The sequence below is a fragment of the Apodemus sylvaticus genome, chromosome 3 (assembly GCF_947179515.1).
Source record: "Apodemus sylvaticus chromosome 3, mApoSyl1.1, whole genome shotgun sequence".
Lineage (NCBI taxonomy): Eukaryota > Metazoa > Chordata > Mammalia > Rodentia > Muridae > Apodemus > Apodemus sylvaticus.
Genome location: NC_067474.1, coordinates 158,003,291 through 158,018,175, shown reverse-complemented (window position 1 = coordinate 158,018,175; position 14,885 = coordinate 158,003,291). Strand labels below are relative to the sequence as shown.

General features: G+C 40.5%; 1 pseudogene; it reads right to left on the bottom strand.

Annotated features, from left to right (window-relative positions):
- Positions 1-8,988: 8,988 nt before the first annotated feature.
- Positions 8,989-12,227, bottom strand: LOC127680412 (oogenesin-2-like; annotated as a pseudogene).
- Between the last annotated feature and the right edge of the window lie 2,658 nt (positions 12,228-14,885).

Genomic DNA, 14,885 nt, shown 5'->3' with positions numbered 1-14,885 from the left:
CTCTGCAAATATGTAACAGGTATGCAGCTGGGTCTTCATGTGGAACTCCTAAGGCAGGAAAAGGTGCTGTCTCTGACTGCATTGCCTGCCTTTATTATTTTCACAGTAAAAGAGGATGTGCCTAGTTTTGTTGTGGCTTGATATGTTTGGGCTGTTTAATGTCCAAGGGGAGGCTTCCCTTTTCTGTGGAGAAGAGTTGGTGGGGTGGATGGTGTAGGTGGGAAAAGTGTGGTATTTACTGGGAAGAAAGGAGGGAGGGGAGGTTGTGATTGGGATATAAGGTGAATAAATAACTTTTGATAAAAATTAAAGAACAGAAGTTGTATTTTGATATTCTTCGTGGAAGGGTAGAGAAAAGCTGTAAATTTTCTATATTATCTATAAAAAGTTTCAAAATTTTTAATATACACAACACTCTAGCAATAGACTAACAAGAAAAAAAGCAAGTGCACAATATACAGAATATAGTGCATCAGCCGCAAAGCATAAGGCTCACCAGTTTACAAGTAACAAATATTTTGAACTACAGAAATAGACTGGAGTTGAAGAAGGAGGTGGTAATACAAGTTGCCAAGGGAGAAAGGAGAAAAGATCAGTAAGAAGAGGTGTCTTATCTCACAGATTACATTTCCCATATTCCCATCACCAGAAGACCACAGTGGACCCCTCCCATGGCACCCAGGTATTGAATCCCCAACCCCTCCTTATTATCTGACTATCTTCCCTAGGCAGGTGGATGAATCTATCTAAAAAGCTCTGCCTTCAACTCATGTTTACTGATACAGAATCAGTAATGCCTTTTTTATTTTCTTTCAGAATTGATCTTGTGTCTGCAGAGGCCTACAATTTTTCTAAATAAACAACTGCAATGTTCTAAGAAATATACTTCTGATGGGATAGTTTACTCTTCCACTTGAGCAGGTTATATGTATGAACATGACTGTTTTCCCTTTTGATTTATGCAATATTTTTCAATTTCTTTTTTCTCAATCTTTTTTTTAATTTTATTCAATATATTTTTTATACACATTTGAAATGATTTCCCCTTTTCTGGTCCCCCACTCTCCGAAAGTCACATAAGCCCCCTTCCCTCCCCCTGTTCTCCCCCCCCCTTCCCACTTCCCTGTTCTGGTTTTGCCTTATACTGCTACACTGAGTCTTTCCAGAGTGAGGGGTCACTCCTCCATTCTTCTTGTACCTCATTTGATGTGTGGATTATGTTTTGGGTATTCCAGTTTTCCAGGCTAATATCCACTTATTAGTGAGTGCATACCATGACTGATCTTTTGAGACTGGGTTACCTCACTTAGTATGATGTTCTCCAGCTCCATCCATTTGCTTAAGAATTTCATGAATTCATTGTTTCTAATGGCTGAACAGTAATCCATTGTGTATATATACCACACTTTTTGCATCCATTCTTCTGTTGAGGGATACCTGTGTTCTTTCCAGCTTCTGGGTATTATAAATAGGGCTTCTATGAACATAGTGGAGCATATATCCTTATTACATGCTGGGGAATCCTCTGGGTATATGCCCAAGAGTGGTATAGCAGGATCTTTAGGAAGGAACGTGCCCAGTTTTCTGAGGAACCTCCAGACTGATTTCCAGAGTGGTTGTACCAATTTGCAACCCCACCAGCAGTGGAGGAGTGTTCCTTTTTCTCCACATCCTTGCCAACACCTGCTGTCTCCTCTATTTTTAATCTTAGCCATTCTGACTGGTGTAAGGTGAAATCTCAGGGTTGTTTTGATTTGCATTTCCCTGATGACTAATGAAGTTGAGTATTTTTGAAGATGTTTCTCCACCATCCGAAATTCTTCAGGTGAGAATTCTTTGTTTAACTCTGTACCCCATTTTTAATAGGGTTATTTGGTTTTAGGGGGTCTAACTTCTTGAATTCTTTGTATATATTGGATATAGCCCTCTATCTGATGTAGGGTTGGTGAAGATCTTTTCTCAATTTGTTGGTTGCTGATTTGTCCTTTTGATGGTGTCCTTTGCTTTACAGAAACTTTGTAATTTTATGAGGTCCCATTTGTCAATTCTTGCTCTTAGAGCATACACTATTGGTGTTCTGTTCAGGAACTTTCCCCCTGTACCGATGTCCTCAAGGGTCTTCCCCAGTTTCTTTTCTATTAGCTTCAGAGTGTCTGGCTTTATGTGGAGGTCCTTGATCCATTTGGAGTTGAGCTTAGTACAAGGAGACAAGAATGGATCAATTCACATTCTTCTGTATACTGACCTCCAGTTGAATGAGCATCATTAGTCGTAAAGGCTATCTTTTTTCCATTGGATGTTTTCAGCCCCTTTGCCGAGGATCAACTGGCCATAGGTGTGTGAGTTCATTTCTGGATCTTCAATCCTGTTCCATTGGTCCACCTGCCTGTCACTGTAGCAATACAATGCAATTTTTAACACTATTGCTCTGTAGTATTGCTTGAGGTCAGGAATACTGATTCGCCTAGAATTTCTTTTGTTGTTGAGAATAGTTTTAGCTATCCTGGGTTTTTTTGTTATTCCAGATGAATTTGAGAATTGCTCTTTCTAATTCTATGAAGAATTGAGTTGGGATTTTGATGGGTATTGTGTTGAATCTGTATATTGCTTTTGGCAAAATGGCCATTTTAACTATATTAATGCTGCCGATCCATGAGCATGGGAGGTTTTCCATTTTTTGAGGTCTTCTTCCATTTCCTCTTTCAGAGTCTTGAAGTTCTTGTCATACAGATCTTTTACATGTTTGGTAATAGTCACCCCATGGTACTTTATACTGTTTGTGGCAATTGTGAAGGGTGTCATTTCCCTAATTTCTTTCTCAGCCTGCTTATCTTTTGAGTATAGGAAGGCTACTGATTTGCTTAAGTTGATTTTATAACCTATCAATTTGCTGAAGTTGTTTATCAGCTGTAGGATTTCTCTAGTGGGGTTTTTTGGGTCACTTAGGTAGACTATCATGCCATCTGCAAATAATGATAGTTTGACTGCTTTCTTTCCAATCTGTATCCCTTTGACGTCCTTATGTTGTCTGATTGCCCGAGCTAGTACCTCAAGTACAATATTGAAAAGATAAGGAGAAAGGCGGCAGCCCTGTCTAGTCCCTGATTTTAGTGGGATTGCTTCAAGTTTCTCTCCATTTAATTTGATGCTGGCTACTCATTTGCTGTATATTGCTTTGACTATGTTTAGGTATGGGCCTTGAATTCCTGTTCTTTCCAAGACTTTAAGCATGAAAGGATGCTGAATTTTGTCAAATGCCTTTTCAGCATCCAATGAAATGACCATGTAGTTTTTTTCTTTGAATTTGTTTATGTAGTGGATTTCATTGATGGATTTCCATATATTGACCCAACCCTGCATCCCTGTGATAAAGCCTACTTGATAATGGTGGATAATCATTTTTATGTGTTCTTGGATTCGGTTGGCAAGAATTTTATTGAGTATTTTTGCATCGATGTTCATAAGGGAAATGGGTCTGAAGTTCTCTTTCTTTGTTGGATCTTTGTGTGGTTTTGGTATCAGCGTAATTGTGGCTTCATAAAAGGAATTGGGTCGTGTTCCTTCTGTTTCTATTTTGTGGAATAGTTTGAAGAGTATTGGTGTTAGGTCTTCTTTGAAGGTCTGATAGAATTCTGCACTGAAGCCATCTGGTCCTGTGCTTTTTTTGGTTGGAAGGCTTTCTATGCCCCCTTCTATTTCTTTAGGGGTTATGAAACTGTTTAGATGATCTATTTGGTCCTGATTTAATTTTGGTATTTGGTATCTGTCTAGGAAATTGTCCATTTCCTCCAGATTCTCCAGTTGTGTTGAGTATAGTCTTTTGTAGTAGGATCTGATGATTTTTTGAATTTCCTCAGTTTCCGTTGTTATATCCCCCTTTTCATTTCTAATTTTATTAATTTGGATACTTTCTCTCTGCCCCTTGGTCATTCTGTCTAAGGGTTTATCTATCTTTTTGATTTTCTCAAAAACCCAGCTCCTGGATTCGTTGATTCTTTGTATGGTTCTCTTTGTTTCCACTTGACTGATTTCAGCCCTGAGTTTGATGATTTCCTGCCCTCTGCTCCTCCTGGGTGAATTGGCTTCTTTTTGTTCCAGGGCTTTCAGGTGTGTCATTAAGCTGCTAGTGTATGCACTCTCCATTTTCTTTTTGGAGGCACTCAGGGCTATGAGTTTTCCTCTTATCACTGCTTTCATTGTGTCCCAAAGTTTTGGGTATGTTGTGCCTTCATTTTCAATAAATTCTAAAAAGTCTCTGATTTCTTTCTTTCTTTCTTCTTTGGCCAAGGTGTCATTGAGTAGAGAATTGTTCAGCCTCCATGTGTGTGTGAGCTTTCTGCTGTTTTTCTTGCCATTGAAGACCACTCTTACTCCATAGGGATCTGATAGGAGGCATGGGATTAGTTCGATCTTTTTATATTTGTTGAGGTCTGTCTTGTGACCAATTATATGGTCTATTTTGGCCATGATGTACCACGAGGTGCTGAGAAAAAGGTATATTCTTCTGTTTTAGGGTGAAATGTTCTATAAATATCAATCAAGTCCAATTGGTCCAAAGCTTCAATTAGTTTTATTGTGTCCCTGTTTAGTTTCTGTTTCCTGATCGGTCCATTGAGGAGAGTGGAGTGTTGAAGTCACCCACAATTATTGTGTTAGGTGCAATGTGTCCTTTGAGCTTTAGTAAAGTTTCTTTTACTAATGAGGGTGCCCTTGCATTTGGAGCATAGATGTTCAGAATTGAAAGTTCTTCTTGGTGGATTTTTCCTTTGACCAGCAAGATGTGTTCTTCTGTATTTCTTTTGATGACTTTAGGTTGAAAGTCAATTTTATCTGATATTAGAACCGCTACTCTGGTTCATTTCCCGAGACCATTGGCTTCTAAAATTGTCTTCCAGCCCTTTACTTTAAGGTCGTTTTTGTCTTTGACATTGAGGTGTGTTTCTTGTATGCAGCAAAATGTAGGGTCCTTTTTCATTATCCAGTCTGTTAGTTAGTCTATGTCTTTTTATTGAGGAGTTGAGTCCATTGACGTTAAGAGATATTAAGGAATAGTGATAATTACTTCCTGTCATTTTCAATGTTATTTTTATATTTGAGTGGTTATCTTCTTTTGGGTTTGATGAAAGAAGGTAACTATCTTGCCTTTTCCAGGGTGTTGTTTCCCTCCTTGTATTGGGGTTTTCCTCCTATTATTCTTTGTAGAGCTGGATTTGTAAAAAGATATTGTGTAAATTTGGTTTTGTCATGGAATATCTTGGTTTCTCCATCTATTGTGATTGAGAGTTTTGCTGGGTATGGTAGTCTTGGCTGACATTTGTTTTCTCTTAGAGTCTGCATGAGATCTGCCCAGGATCTTCTAGCTTTCATGGTCTCTGGTGAGAAGTCTGGTGTGATTCTGATAGGTCTTCCTTTATATATTACTTGGCCTTTTTTCTCTTGCTGCCTTTAATATTCTTTCTTTGTTTAGTACATTTGGGGTTTTGCTTATGTGACAAGAGAGTGCAGGCTCTCTGAGAGTGCTGGGATAGTCTGCTAGGCTAACAACCTCCTGGCCGGGCTGGCACACAGATGACCCACCAAGCAGCCCAGGGCCTGGGGTCAGTCCAAGGCCTGTCTCTCTTAGACCCCTGCTATGTTAGTCTCGGACTATGACTCTTAGCCTACTTTGCCTGCTAGAACTCTCTGGCATCCCATAGTCAAAATGGCGCTGCTCACCGGGCTGGGCAAACAACCTCCTGGCTGGATTTACACACCGATGCCCCCCCCCCCGAAGAGCCCTGGGCATGGTGCAGGCCAACGCCCGTCGGGATTAGACCCTCGCGGTGTTGGCCTTGGGTTATATTTGTGTACCCCAGTCTGTCTGATTTCTCTGGCGCCTGAGATCCAAGATGGCGGAGAGACTCTCATAACTGACTGGCAGGAGGTAGTTCTGATGTAGCTTTTGTGGGGTGAAACGTGCTGTAAATCTGCCACTGCTTGCAGCCAGGCTGGCCAGTGAAGGTCAGTGGTAGCGGGCACAAGGCCTGCTTGGACCCTGTCACCTTGGTTCCACTGCTAATAGCCATTCCACTGTATCAGCTGCTGCTGCTGCTGCTGCTGCTGCTGCCGCCGCCGCTGCTGCCAAGAGTCCTCTCCTGAATTTCTTTAAGAGATTTATTTATGTCCTTCATGTGTTCCTCTAACAGCATCCTTACCAGTGAGTTTAAATCCAACTCTTGTTTTTCTCGTGTGTTGTGGTATCTGGGACTTGCTGTTGTTGGAGAATTAGGTTCAGATGCTGCCATAATGCCTTGGTTTATGTTAGTCGCATTCCTACGTTTGCCTTTAGCCATTTAGTTCTTACTGGTTTTAGCTGGTCTTATTGTCACTGGCTGGTGCCTCAACCTACTGTGGACCTTTAAGGCTATTTCCATGACACTGGATGACTGGGTTTCCTCTGGCACAGATTGCTGATATGCTGTCTTCCTCTTTTGTGCCTTTGGAGCCCTGCTCAGTCTTGCCTCAAGCAATGTTATACTTGGGTTGTCAAGTTGAACCAGGTGTTCCTGGACTGCTCTCTCATGGAGCAAAGATGGTGGTGGTGGGGGGTGCAGGGATGTTACTCCCTCTGTTGATTCTCATGTAGGACACAGGCCCCACGACTGGCTGGCAGATGAACTGCCAATATTCTCAGGTCCTGGGCACAGGCACACCCCTGGCGGTTTGTACCCCCAGAGATCTTAAGCTTAGGGTAATACAGTACCTAGTGATGTTTTCTGCCCAGGCAGGCCACAAAGGTGGCCATGAGGAGTTGCTCCCTCTGCTGCTCTCCTCGTAGGACACAGGCCCCATGATTGACCTGCTAATGATGCTTTTCTACTCCAGCAGGCAGGGAATATGGCCACAGCGAGTCTCTCCCTCTGCTGCTCTCCACACAGGACACAGGACCCACGACCGGCTGGCTGGCAGATGAACCGCCTATGTGCTCAGGTCCTGGGCACAGGCAGATCCCTGGTGGTTTGCACCCCCAGAGATCTTAAGCTGGGGATAATACAGTATAGCAGATTCTTATTTAGTTAATTTACTCATTAGTAAATTGAGTGAGGTGCTATAGATGTTCTTTGTTTGGGGGGAAGATTTTTTGGTTTTTCTTTTTTATTTTGATGCATGGTCTTGATCTGTAGATTAATTTGAAATTCCTACTCTAACAAACACTCCTGCTTCATTGATGGGGCTGTTGCCAGCCTGACAACAGCAAACGTGGTTCTGACAGCACTGGTCCTTTCTCCACATCCTTGTGCCTTGCTGAAGCATTTGATTACATTTCTAAAGGTAGTCCCAAGGTCCCTTCCTTTATTTGGATAGTCCTCTTCTTGAGAATGACTACCAAGCCTGAGCTTTCATGTTTAGCAATCAAAAGTCTCTTTTGGTTTATGAAATTATCCACCACAATTGAAATTAAATACCTTATTCTCACACAAGGCTTGAATTTTACCTCTATAACATGCCTTTGCCCGATAGCCTAGGTATTCTGTCTCTTTTTATCCAGAGGTAGTCCATGATCCTGCTGGTCCCCCAAGGATGAATACTCCTATACCTTCTCCCTTGTTCTCTTTCCCTTTTGCTTTGTCTCCTATTTCCTATTGTCTCATGTCACTTTTCCTTTGTGCCTCTGAGGCAAATAGATCTCCTTTGTGCTGAGAACTTGGTCTGAGGGTATCTTTGATTCTGATTATAAATACATAATTGTTCATTCCTGACTCAAGGAAAAAGCATTGTTCATTCTCTATGGTCTTACCTTCAGTAAACTCATGATTTTAAATTGTCTCAGGTTATTCACAGAATCTGAAAAAGAACACCATAGTACACTTTTTAAGAGAAAATAGCCTGTCATGGATGTGCACATTATGACATCATCATGTGCACATATGATATTTAACATCAGCTCTCCAAATATCCCAGAAAGGAAACTAAGACCCACAAGAAGAATATGAGGCAGAGCTCCATGGAATTAGGTCCAGACACAGTCACCTGCCTGGATGTTAAAGAGATGAAATTAAGTGAGTAAGGAGATAGTGATAAGCTCCATAGAGAAATCCTCTTCTCCTCAGCCTGCTGTAAATCACTTCAATATCACAAAAAGTCTGCTCTACACATGAATGTTGGGAGACCCCACGCCCCATGAAGACCTATCACAGGGAACCAGGGGATGGTGTTAGGATATATTTCTCTAAGTGAAAATCTTCTTAGTCAAAATAAATCTGTTTTGGAAGTATGAAGAAGTAAATAGATTAAGGTCACATCATGCTCTTCTCATTTTGATATCAGCTCTCTAAGTATTCATATGTTATAAACCATGTCTTCCAGCAAAGGTTAAATACAAGGACATAGTTCCAGAAATGTGTCTGCCTTGGTATTCACTAGCCCCTTATATTCTTGACTGCTGAAAAAACCTGTCCCCTCATCCCTTTGTTCTCCATATCTAACTCAGTTTTTCTGATCTGAATGTACTACATACAAATTTGTTTCCCAAACATTGAGGCCTTTGTGGAGCCCTGTGCTTTAGATCCCATTTATTAGACCAGTTACTGAGATGAAAGGAACTGCACAAATCTGAGATTGACCTAATTATGGTGATGAGGAATGAAGAAACTGGACACAGATACAGAAATGCTGGGAATCATTAGGCTCTGTGCTCTGATAGAGACATACCAGTACCTCAGTAAGTCAACACCTGTATTGTGTGCAGTCAACAGAGGGGAACAATGTCTTTATGGAAGGATACTTTTATTGTAACACACTCAAACTATAAAAATCCTAGAGGAGAAAAGAGTACTTGAAACCTTTGGCAGATGAAAAACTCACTCACAAGCTGTGAGGACAATCTTGTATTTCCTCTGTGTCTCAGACTTTTAGGTAATTGACATTTTCATGCTCCTTTCAGAAAAGGATTTTCGTTTAGGATTTCATCGATCCCCAATGCTAAGACTCAATTTGTCTGTTCAACAATCAACCACGTAGGTTCTTTTCAAAAAAGCAACATTGGGTATCCAGATCATAAATATAGGACCCACCACACTTAGAGCATCAGTTTGTGAAGGCAAAAGTGACCTTTTTGGGCTTTCTTTTGGCCCTGAGTATATCCAGGAGTGCAGGTCAAAAATTTTCTAATCTGTCTGATAGTATTACATCCCTGATATCATAGCACTCCAGAGGGTACAGTTCATCCATTAGTTGCCTAAGCTTGGCTGTGTGGTGTAGAACTTTTGTTCAGTAAAAGCACAGAAAGTTCATTATCGTAGAAATTGATTTCTGTGAGATGGGAACATTGCCTTAGGGCAGGCAGCAGACATCAATCTGATGTTCTCCCATTCCACACGACTTCAAATGCAGGTATTCCAGGGTATATCTACCTCTCTCTAGGAGACACACAAGAGGTTCAAGGAGTAAATGACAAAGTTTTATCAATAAGATTCAGACATTTGAGCTCAAATATATTCAGGCAATAGGGCAGGTAATCCAAGTCTGATTGTGAGAGGTAACATCTTGTGATGCAAAGTGTCTCCAAGGGCTTCTTTAGGCACTCGGGGAGAGAAGAAATGATTGATTTCTGGCAAATAGTATTGAAGAGGGTTGATATGATTGGCCGGTAAGCAGAAGACTTTCTCCCAAACTCATTCTGACTATATAGTGAGGTCAACCACAACCCAAGACATGGCCTTCATTTGTCTGCTCACACAACCTATATCATGCTAGTAAATAGCAACATGATTCAGGATATTGCAGGAAACCACACCAATGGTTATATCAGGCCAACTTGGTGCATATAGGAAGGCCTATCTATCTCAAATAAAATTCAATAACTTCCTAGTGCTATTTTTAAGAGTTCTCAGAGGTTTTGTTCCTGCAAGGTCCATGATCCTGTCTTCATCATGAAACCCAGTGTTGCATATTACTCATCTACTCAACCAATTTCTTGACTCAAAACATGAACAAAAAGAGCAATGCTTATGCCTGGTCATATTTATCTTATCATATAGCTCATCTCCTCAGATAGGCTATGTCTTTAACTTTGCTAGATTTATGGTGTCCAGTCTGACATGGACTCCCCAGCTTGCAAAACAAAACAAAACAAAACAAAACAAAACAAAACAAAACAAAACAAAAGACAAGGAAAGAGAACAGCAATGAAAAGAGGTCTGTTTTCTCTTGTCGACTTCTCTGTACACTCTCAATCTTTCCTTACCTGAAGAATTCTTTCAGGTTGCCCTTTAAAAAAGGGACATCATATACATAGAGTTCCCAGAGAAGATGGTGGAGTGTGGGAAGTAGAGAAATCACTGTGATTACTTCCTCCTCATCAATCTTTTCAGTACAACCCATACTGATGGTACCTTTGATTTCATCTAGACTGAATGAGAGAGGATTGTTCATCTCTTTCAGGTAGGTGTTAAGAAAAGCCAAATCCTCCACTATGTTCATAGCAACCCTATTTATAATAGCCAGAAGCTGGAAAGAACTCAGGTATCCCTCAACAGAAGAACAGATTCAAAAAATGTTGTATATATTCACAATGGAGTACTATTCAGCCATTAGAAACAATGAATTCATGAAATTCTTAGACAAATGGATAGAGCTGGAGAACGTCATACTAAGTGAGATAACCCAGTCTCAAAAGATCAATAATGGTATGCACTCACTAATAAGTGCATATTAGCCTGGAAAATTGGAATACCCAAAACATAATCCACACATCAAATGATGTCCAAGAAGAACAGAGGAGTGGCCCCTGGTTATGGAAAGACTCAGTGTAGCAGTATAGGGCAATACCAGAACACGGAAATGGGAAGGGGTGGGTGGGGGAACAGGGGGAGGGAAGAGGGCTTATGGGACTTTCGGGGAGTGGGGAGCCTGAAAAGGGGAAGTCATTTGAAAAATAAATAAAAAATATATCGAATAAAAAGAAAAGCCAAATCTTCTAGGCAAAGACAGCATAGCTCCTGATCTTGGATAGTCTGCATGTACAATTTTGAAGATTTCTATGATTGTGGCTTTGGTTAAGTCCTGAATTTTCAGCGTTCTACAGCATAAATGAATGGAATCTTTTCTCTGCTGGGCCACTGCAACAAGTATGTGGCACATTCATCAAGGCTGCGCTCCATGAGTTGCAGTTGAGATGTCACCCACACTTCTCTCTCTCTTTTTTTTTATTATTTTCTATATTTTTTTTGTTTACATTCCAAATGATTTTCCCTTTCCAGGTTCCCCCCTTCCCATCTCAATTCTTTCTTCATCCCACAGTCAGGACTGTTTTCCAATGCCTGTTTCTGTTTTATGAACTCTTATATGCCTTCACCTTCATGGGAATCCAGCCCATATCCCACAGAAATAGTAGTCTCTATCCCTCCAATTCATATCTCTGAATTTTTATCTAGAAAATGAGGGAGAAATGAGTATAATTTTTAGAAGGTAAAGGACAACACATCTTACAGTTTGATTCCCTTCCACATCTCACACTTCAGCTTTTTCTACCACAATGTTTTATTTCTCTGCCTAGAATCAAACCCAGAGCCTCATGCTGAGAAAATGAATAGCATTCTTTGCAAAAAGGGCATCTTTAGCCCTGTCCTACTTCCCTTAATTCCAGTCCAACCTCATTTCACATTAAACTTTTAGGGATTCAGGAAAAGGACCATTCCTCACTGGATTTTTCTACATTTTCTATCTCCTATATTAGCCATTATTTTTCCAGATAGCCTGAGCCCAAGGCTCTACACCACTCTAAGCCTCTTCTCCCAGTAAAGAACTTTCCTGACAATGGCGTAAAGAAAAACTTGAAAATCAGAAGCCTCTCATCCACAGTTGGCCAAATATCCTCTGTCCCTAATTGCTCATTCTCAGTACTCAGAGAAACTTTCTTCAACCCCAGGTGATCCTGCCTACCTGGAGCGAACTGTTTTTGAAATCAGTATATCTAGCCCCTCAAGAACAACCTGCAAAGTGTCTAGGCAGAGGGTCTTTATCAACATTCCTACAGAAAGGTATGGGATGGGCCACACAGGTATCATGGTGGTTAAGATCTTTGTATGACCATTAATGAAGGCCTCCTCAAGTGTCACTGGGAACAGCCTATTGGGCAGATCCTTGAGAGAAGAAACGTCCAAGGCCTCCTCACTCAGTAGCCTCTGTCTTGTCAGTTTCACCAGGGTGGGTGGGGAGTAGACATTCATTGTGTCTTTTTCTAAATTGTCATCCTATGGGAGCAGGGGGAAAATATACCATTAATGACAATAAACTTAGGAAGCCTTTCTGCCAACACTGTGTGGTGTGGGGGCGAGATCACTAGAGCTGAGTTTACAGAATTCAGATTACCAATTTGAGCACACTCAGTTGTTTTGTTTTTGTTTTTGTTTTTGTTTGTCTGTTTGTTTAGATAATGTCTTTACAGAACTTGCTATATCCTTGACTGTCCTGAAACTTGCTGTATAGTCCACAGTGGCCTGTACTTCACAGAGAATTAATTGCCTGCCTCTGTCTCCAAAGTGCTCTAAAGTACATATGTGTTCCATTATTGCTCAGCCTGTGTCAACATAGCATGTCTAATCCAAAAATGCTTGATCCGGCCTGTGCTGGTTTTAAAGCCATAATTATCTCTGGTAGTGTGAAGTGTCTCCAAAGTATTCTAGTTCCCAATGGCTACATCCAACTGCAGCCACAGCTGGGGAACATACATCCTTCTGGGAAGGGACCAAAAGGAACTTTTAATCCTCAGTCAAGAGTTGGATTATAAATAGACTATGCTTAGCTCTCTAGGCCCTCGAAGAAAACAAAGAAAATCAAATTCCAAATTCTCCATAATTTCCATTTATCCAGATACATTGCATGGAATGAGTTCCAGCATCTTTGTAATTCCCATCATTAATTACTGACATCAATCTTTGATCATGGCCCATACAGGACTTGTGAAAAGGTGTTGGATCCTTAGTCATCAGGGAAATACAAATCAAAACAATCCTGATACTTCACCTCACACCAGTCAGAATGGCTAAGATCAAAAACTCAAGAGAAAACAGGTGCTGGCGAGTATGTGGAGAAAGAGGAACACTCCTCCACTGCTGGTGTGGTTGTAAGCTGGTACTACCACTTTGGAAATCAGTCTGGCAGTTCCTCAGAAAACTGGGAATGATAATACCAGAGGACCCCACTATACCATTCCTGGGCCTATACCCAGAGGATTCCCCAGAATGTAATAAGGATACATGATTCACTGTGTTCATAGCAGCCCTATTTATAATAGCCAGAAGCTGGAAAGAACCCAGATGTCCCTCAATGGAGGAATACATACAGAAAATGTGGTATAACTACACAATGGAGTACTATTCAGCCATTAGAAATAAGGAATTCATGAAATTCTTAGACAAATTAATGGCAGAACATCATCCTAATTGAGGTAACCCAGTCTCAAAGGAACACTCATGGTATGCACTCACTGATAAGCAGATATTACCCTAGAAGCTTGGAATACCCAAGACACAATTCACATATCAAATTATGCTCAAGAAGAAGGAAGGAGCGTTCAATGGTCCTGGAAAGGCTCAGTGCAGCAGTGTAGGGGAGTACCAGGACAGGGAAGTGGAAAGGGGTGGATTGGGGAACAGGGGGATGGAAGAAGGCTTTTGGGACTTTTGGGGAGGGGGGATCTAAGAAAGGGGAAATCATTTGAAATGTAAATAAAGAATATATCAAAGAAAAAAAGAGAAAAGAAAAGGTGTTGGTAAAGTTCCAAGCTTGAGGTCCACAAACTACAGAGGTGGAGTAGGAAAGAAACACTAAAGTTAGTAATCCTTCAGTAGCCATTGGCATGGTCTGTAACCCCTTACAAAGCAACCAGAAAGAAGAGATTATGAGGTACAGATCATAATTCACATGCCAAAAACAGAACAACACTAGCTCAATGTCATACTTAATCGGTTACTTCTACAGCAGCAGAACAGCTAGCCTGAGACATGCAGAAACAAAATGAAAACCAAAAAAATGTAAGAAAAAGGACCTGAAGTTTACATTGTAAGTTATATTCAATTTTTTATTGAATAGTTAATTAAGAAAGGCTGGCTTCTTCCTGAAATTTTGAATACATCCTGGGTTCATTAAAAGAATATACCATGTATCAATTGATAGAAATATTTTGCTTGGGTTTGTTTGTTAATTGGTGTGCTTTGTTTTGCTTCTTTGAGACAAAAGAGCATATCTATAGCTGTTTAGAACTTGCTATATAAATTAGGCTGCCATTAAACTTATATACTATCCACCCTCTGCCTTACTGTTGCAGTCAGGTGTTGGTATGAGAAGAGACGAGGGAGGGAGACTGTGGTTGTGATGTAATGTCCATTAAGATGAAATGTACATAAACATATACACAGAACTATACTCTATATACACACACATATATGCACGTATGTGTATATACAGGTTTCTTCCTTCAAGTTTGAGGACATTTTGAGTTCCATTAAAATAAGAGATTACTTATCAATGAGGAGATGCAAATACCATTTCTTTTTTGGTATTATATGTTTGCTAGTTTTACATTAGTTATCTAGTTGTATATCTATCAATTTATTTAATATATATGAGTGTATTGTCCCTGTCCTCAAACACCCCTGAAAATGGAATCAAATCCCATTATAGGTGGTTGTGAGCCATCATGTAGTTTCTGGGAATTGAACACAGTACCTCTGGGAGAACACTGAGTGTTCTTAACAATTGAGCCATTTCTCCAGACTTGTTTTGCCCTTTTAAAAGATGCATAGAATATCTGACTATTTTGACACTCACAGCTTTCCTCTGCCTTCCTGTTGCTGGGATTAAAAGCACACCAAAGAATTCCAGGCTTAAAGTGACATAAAGAT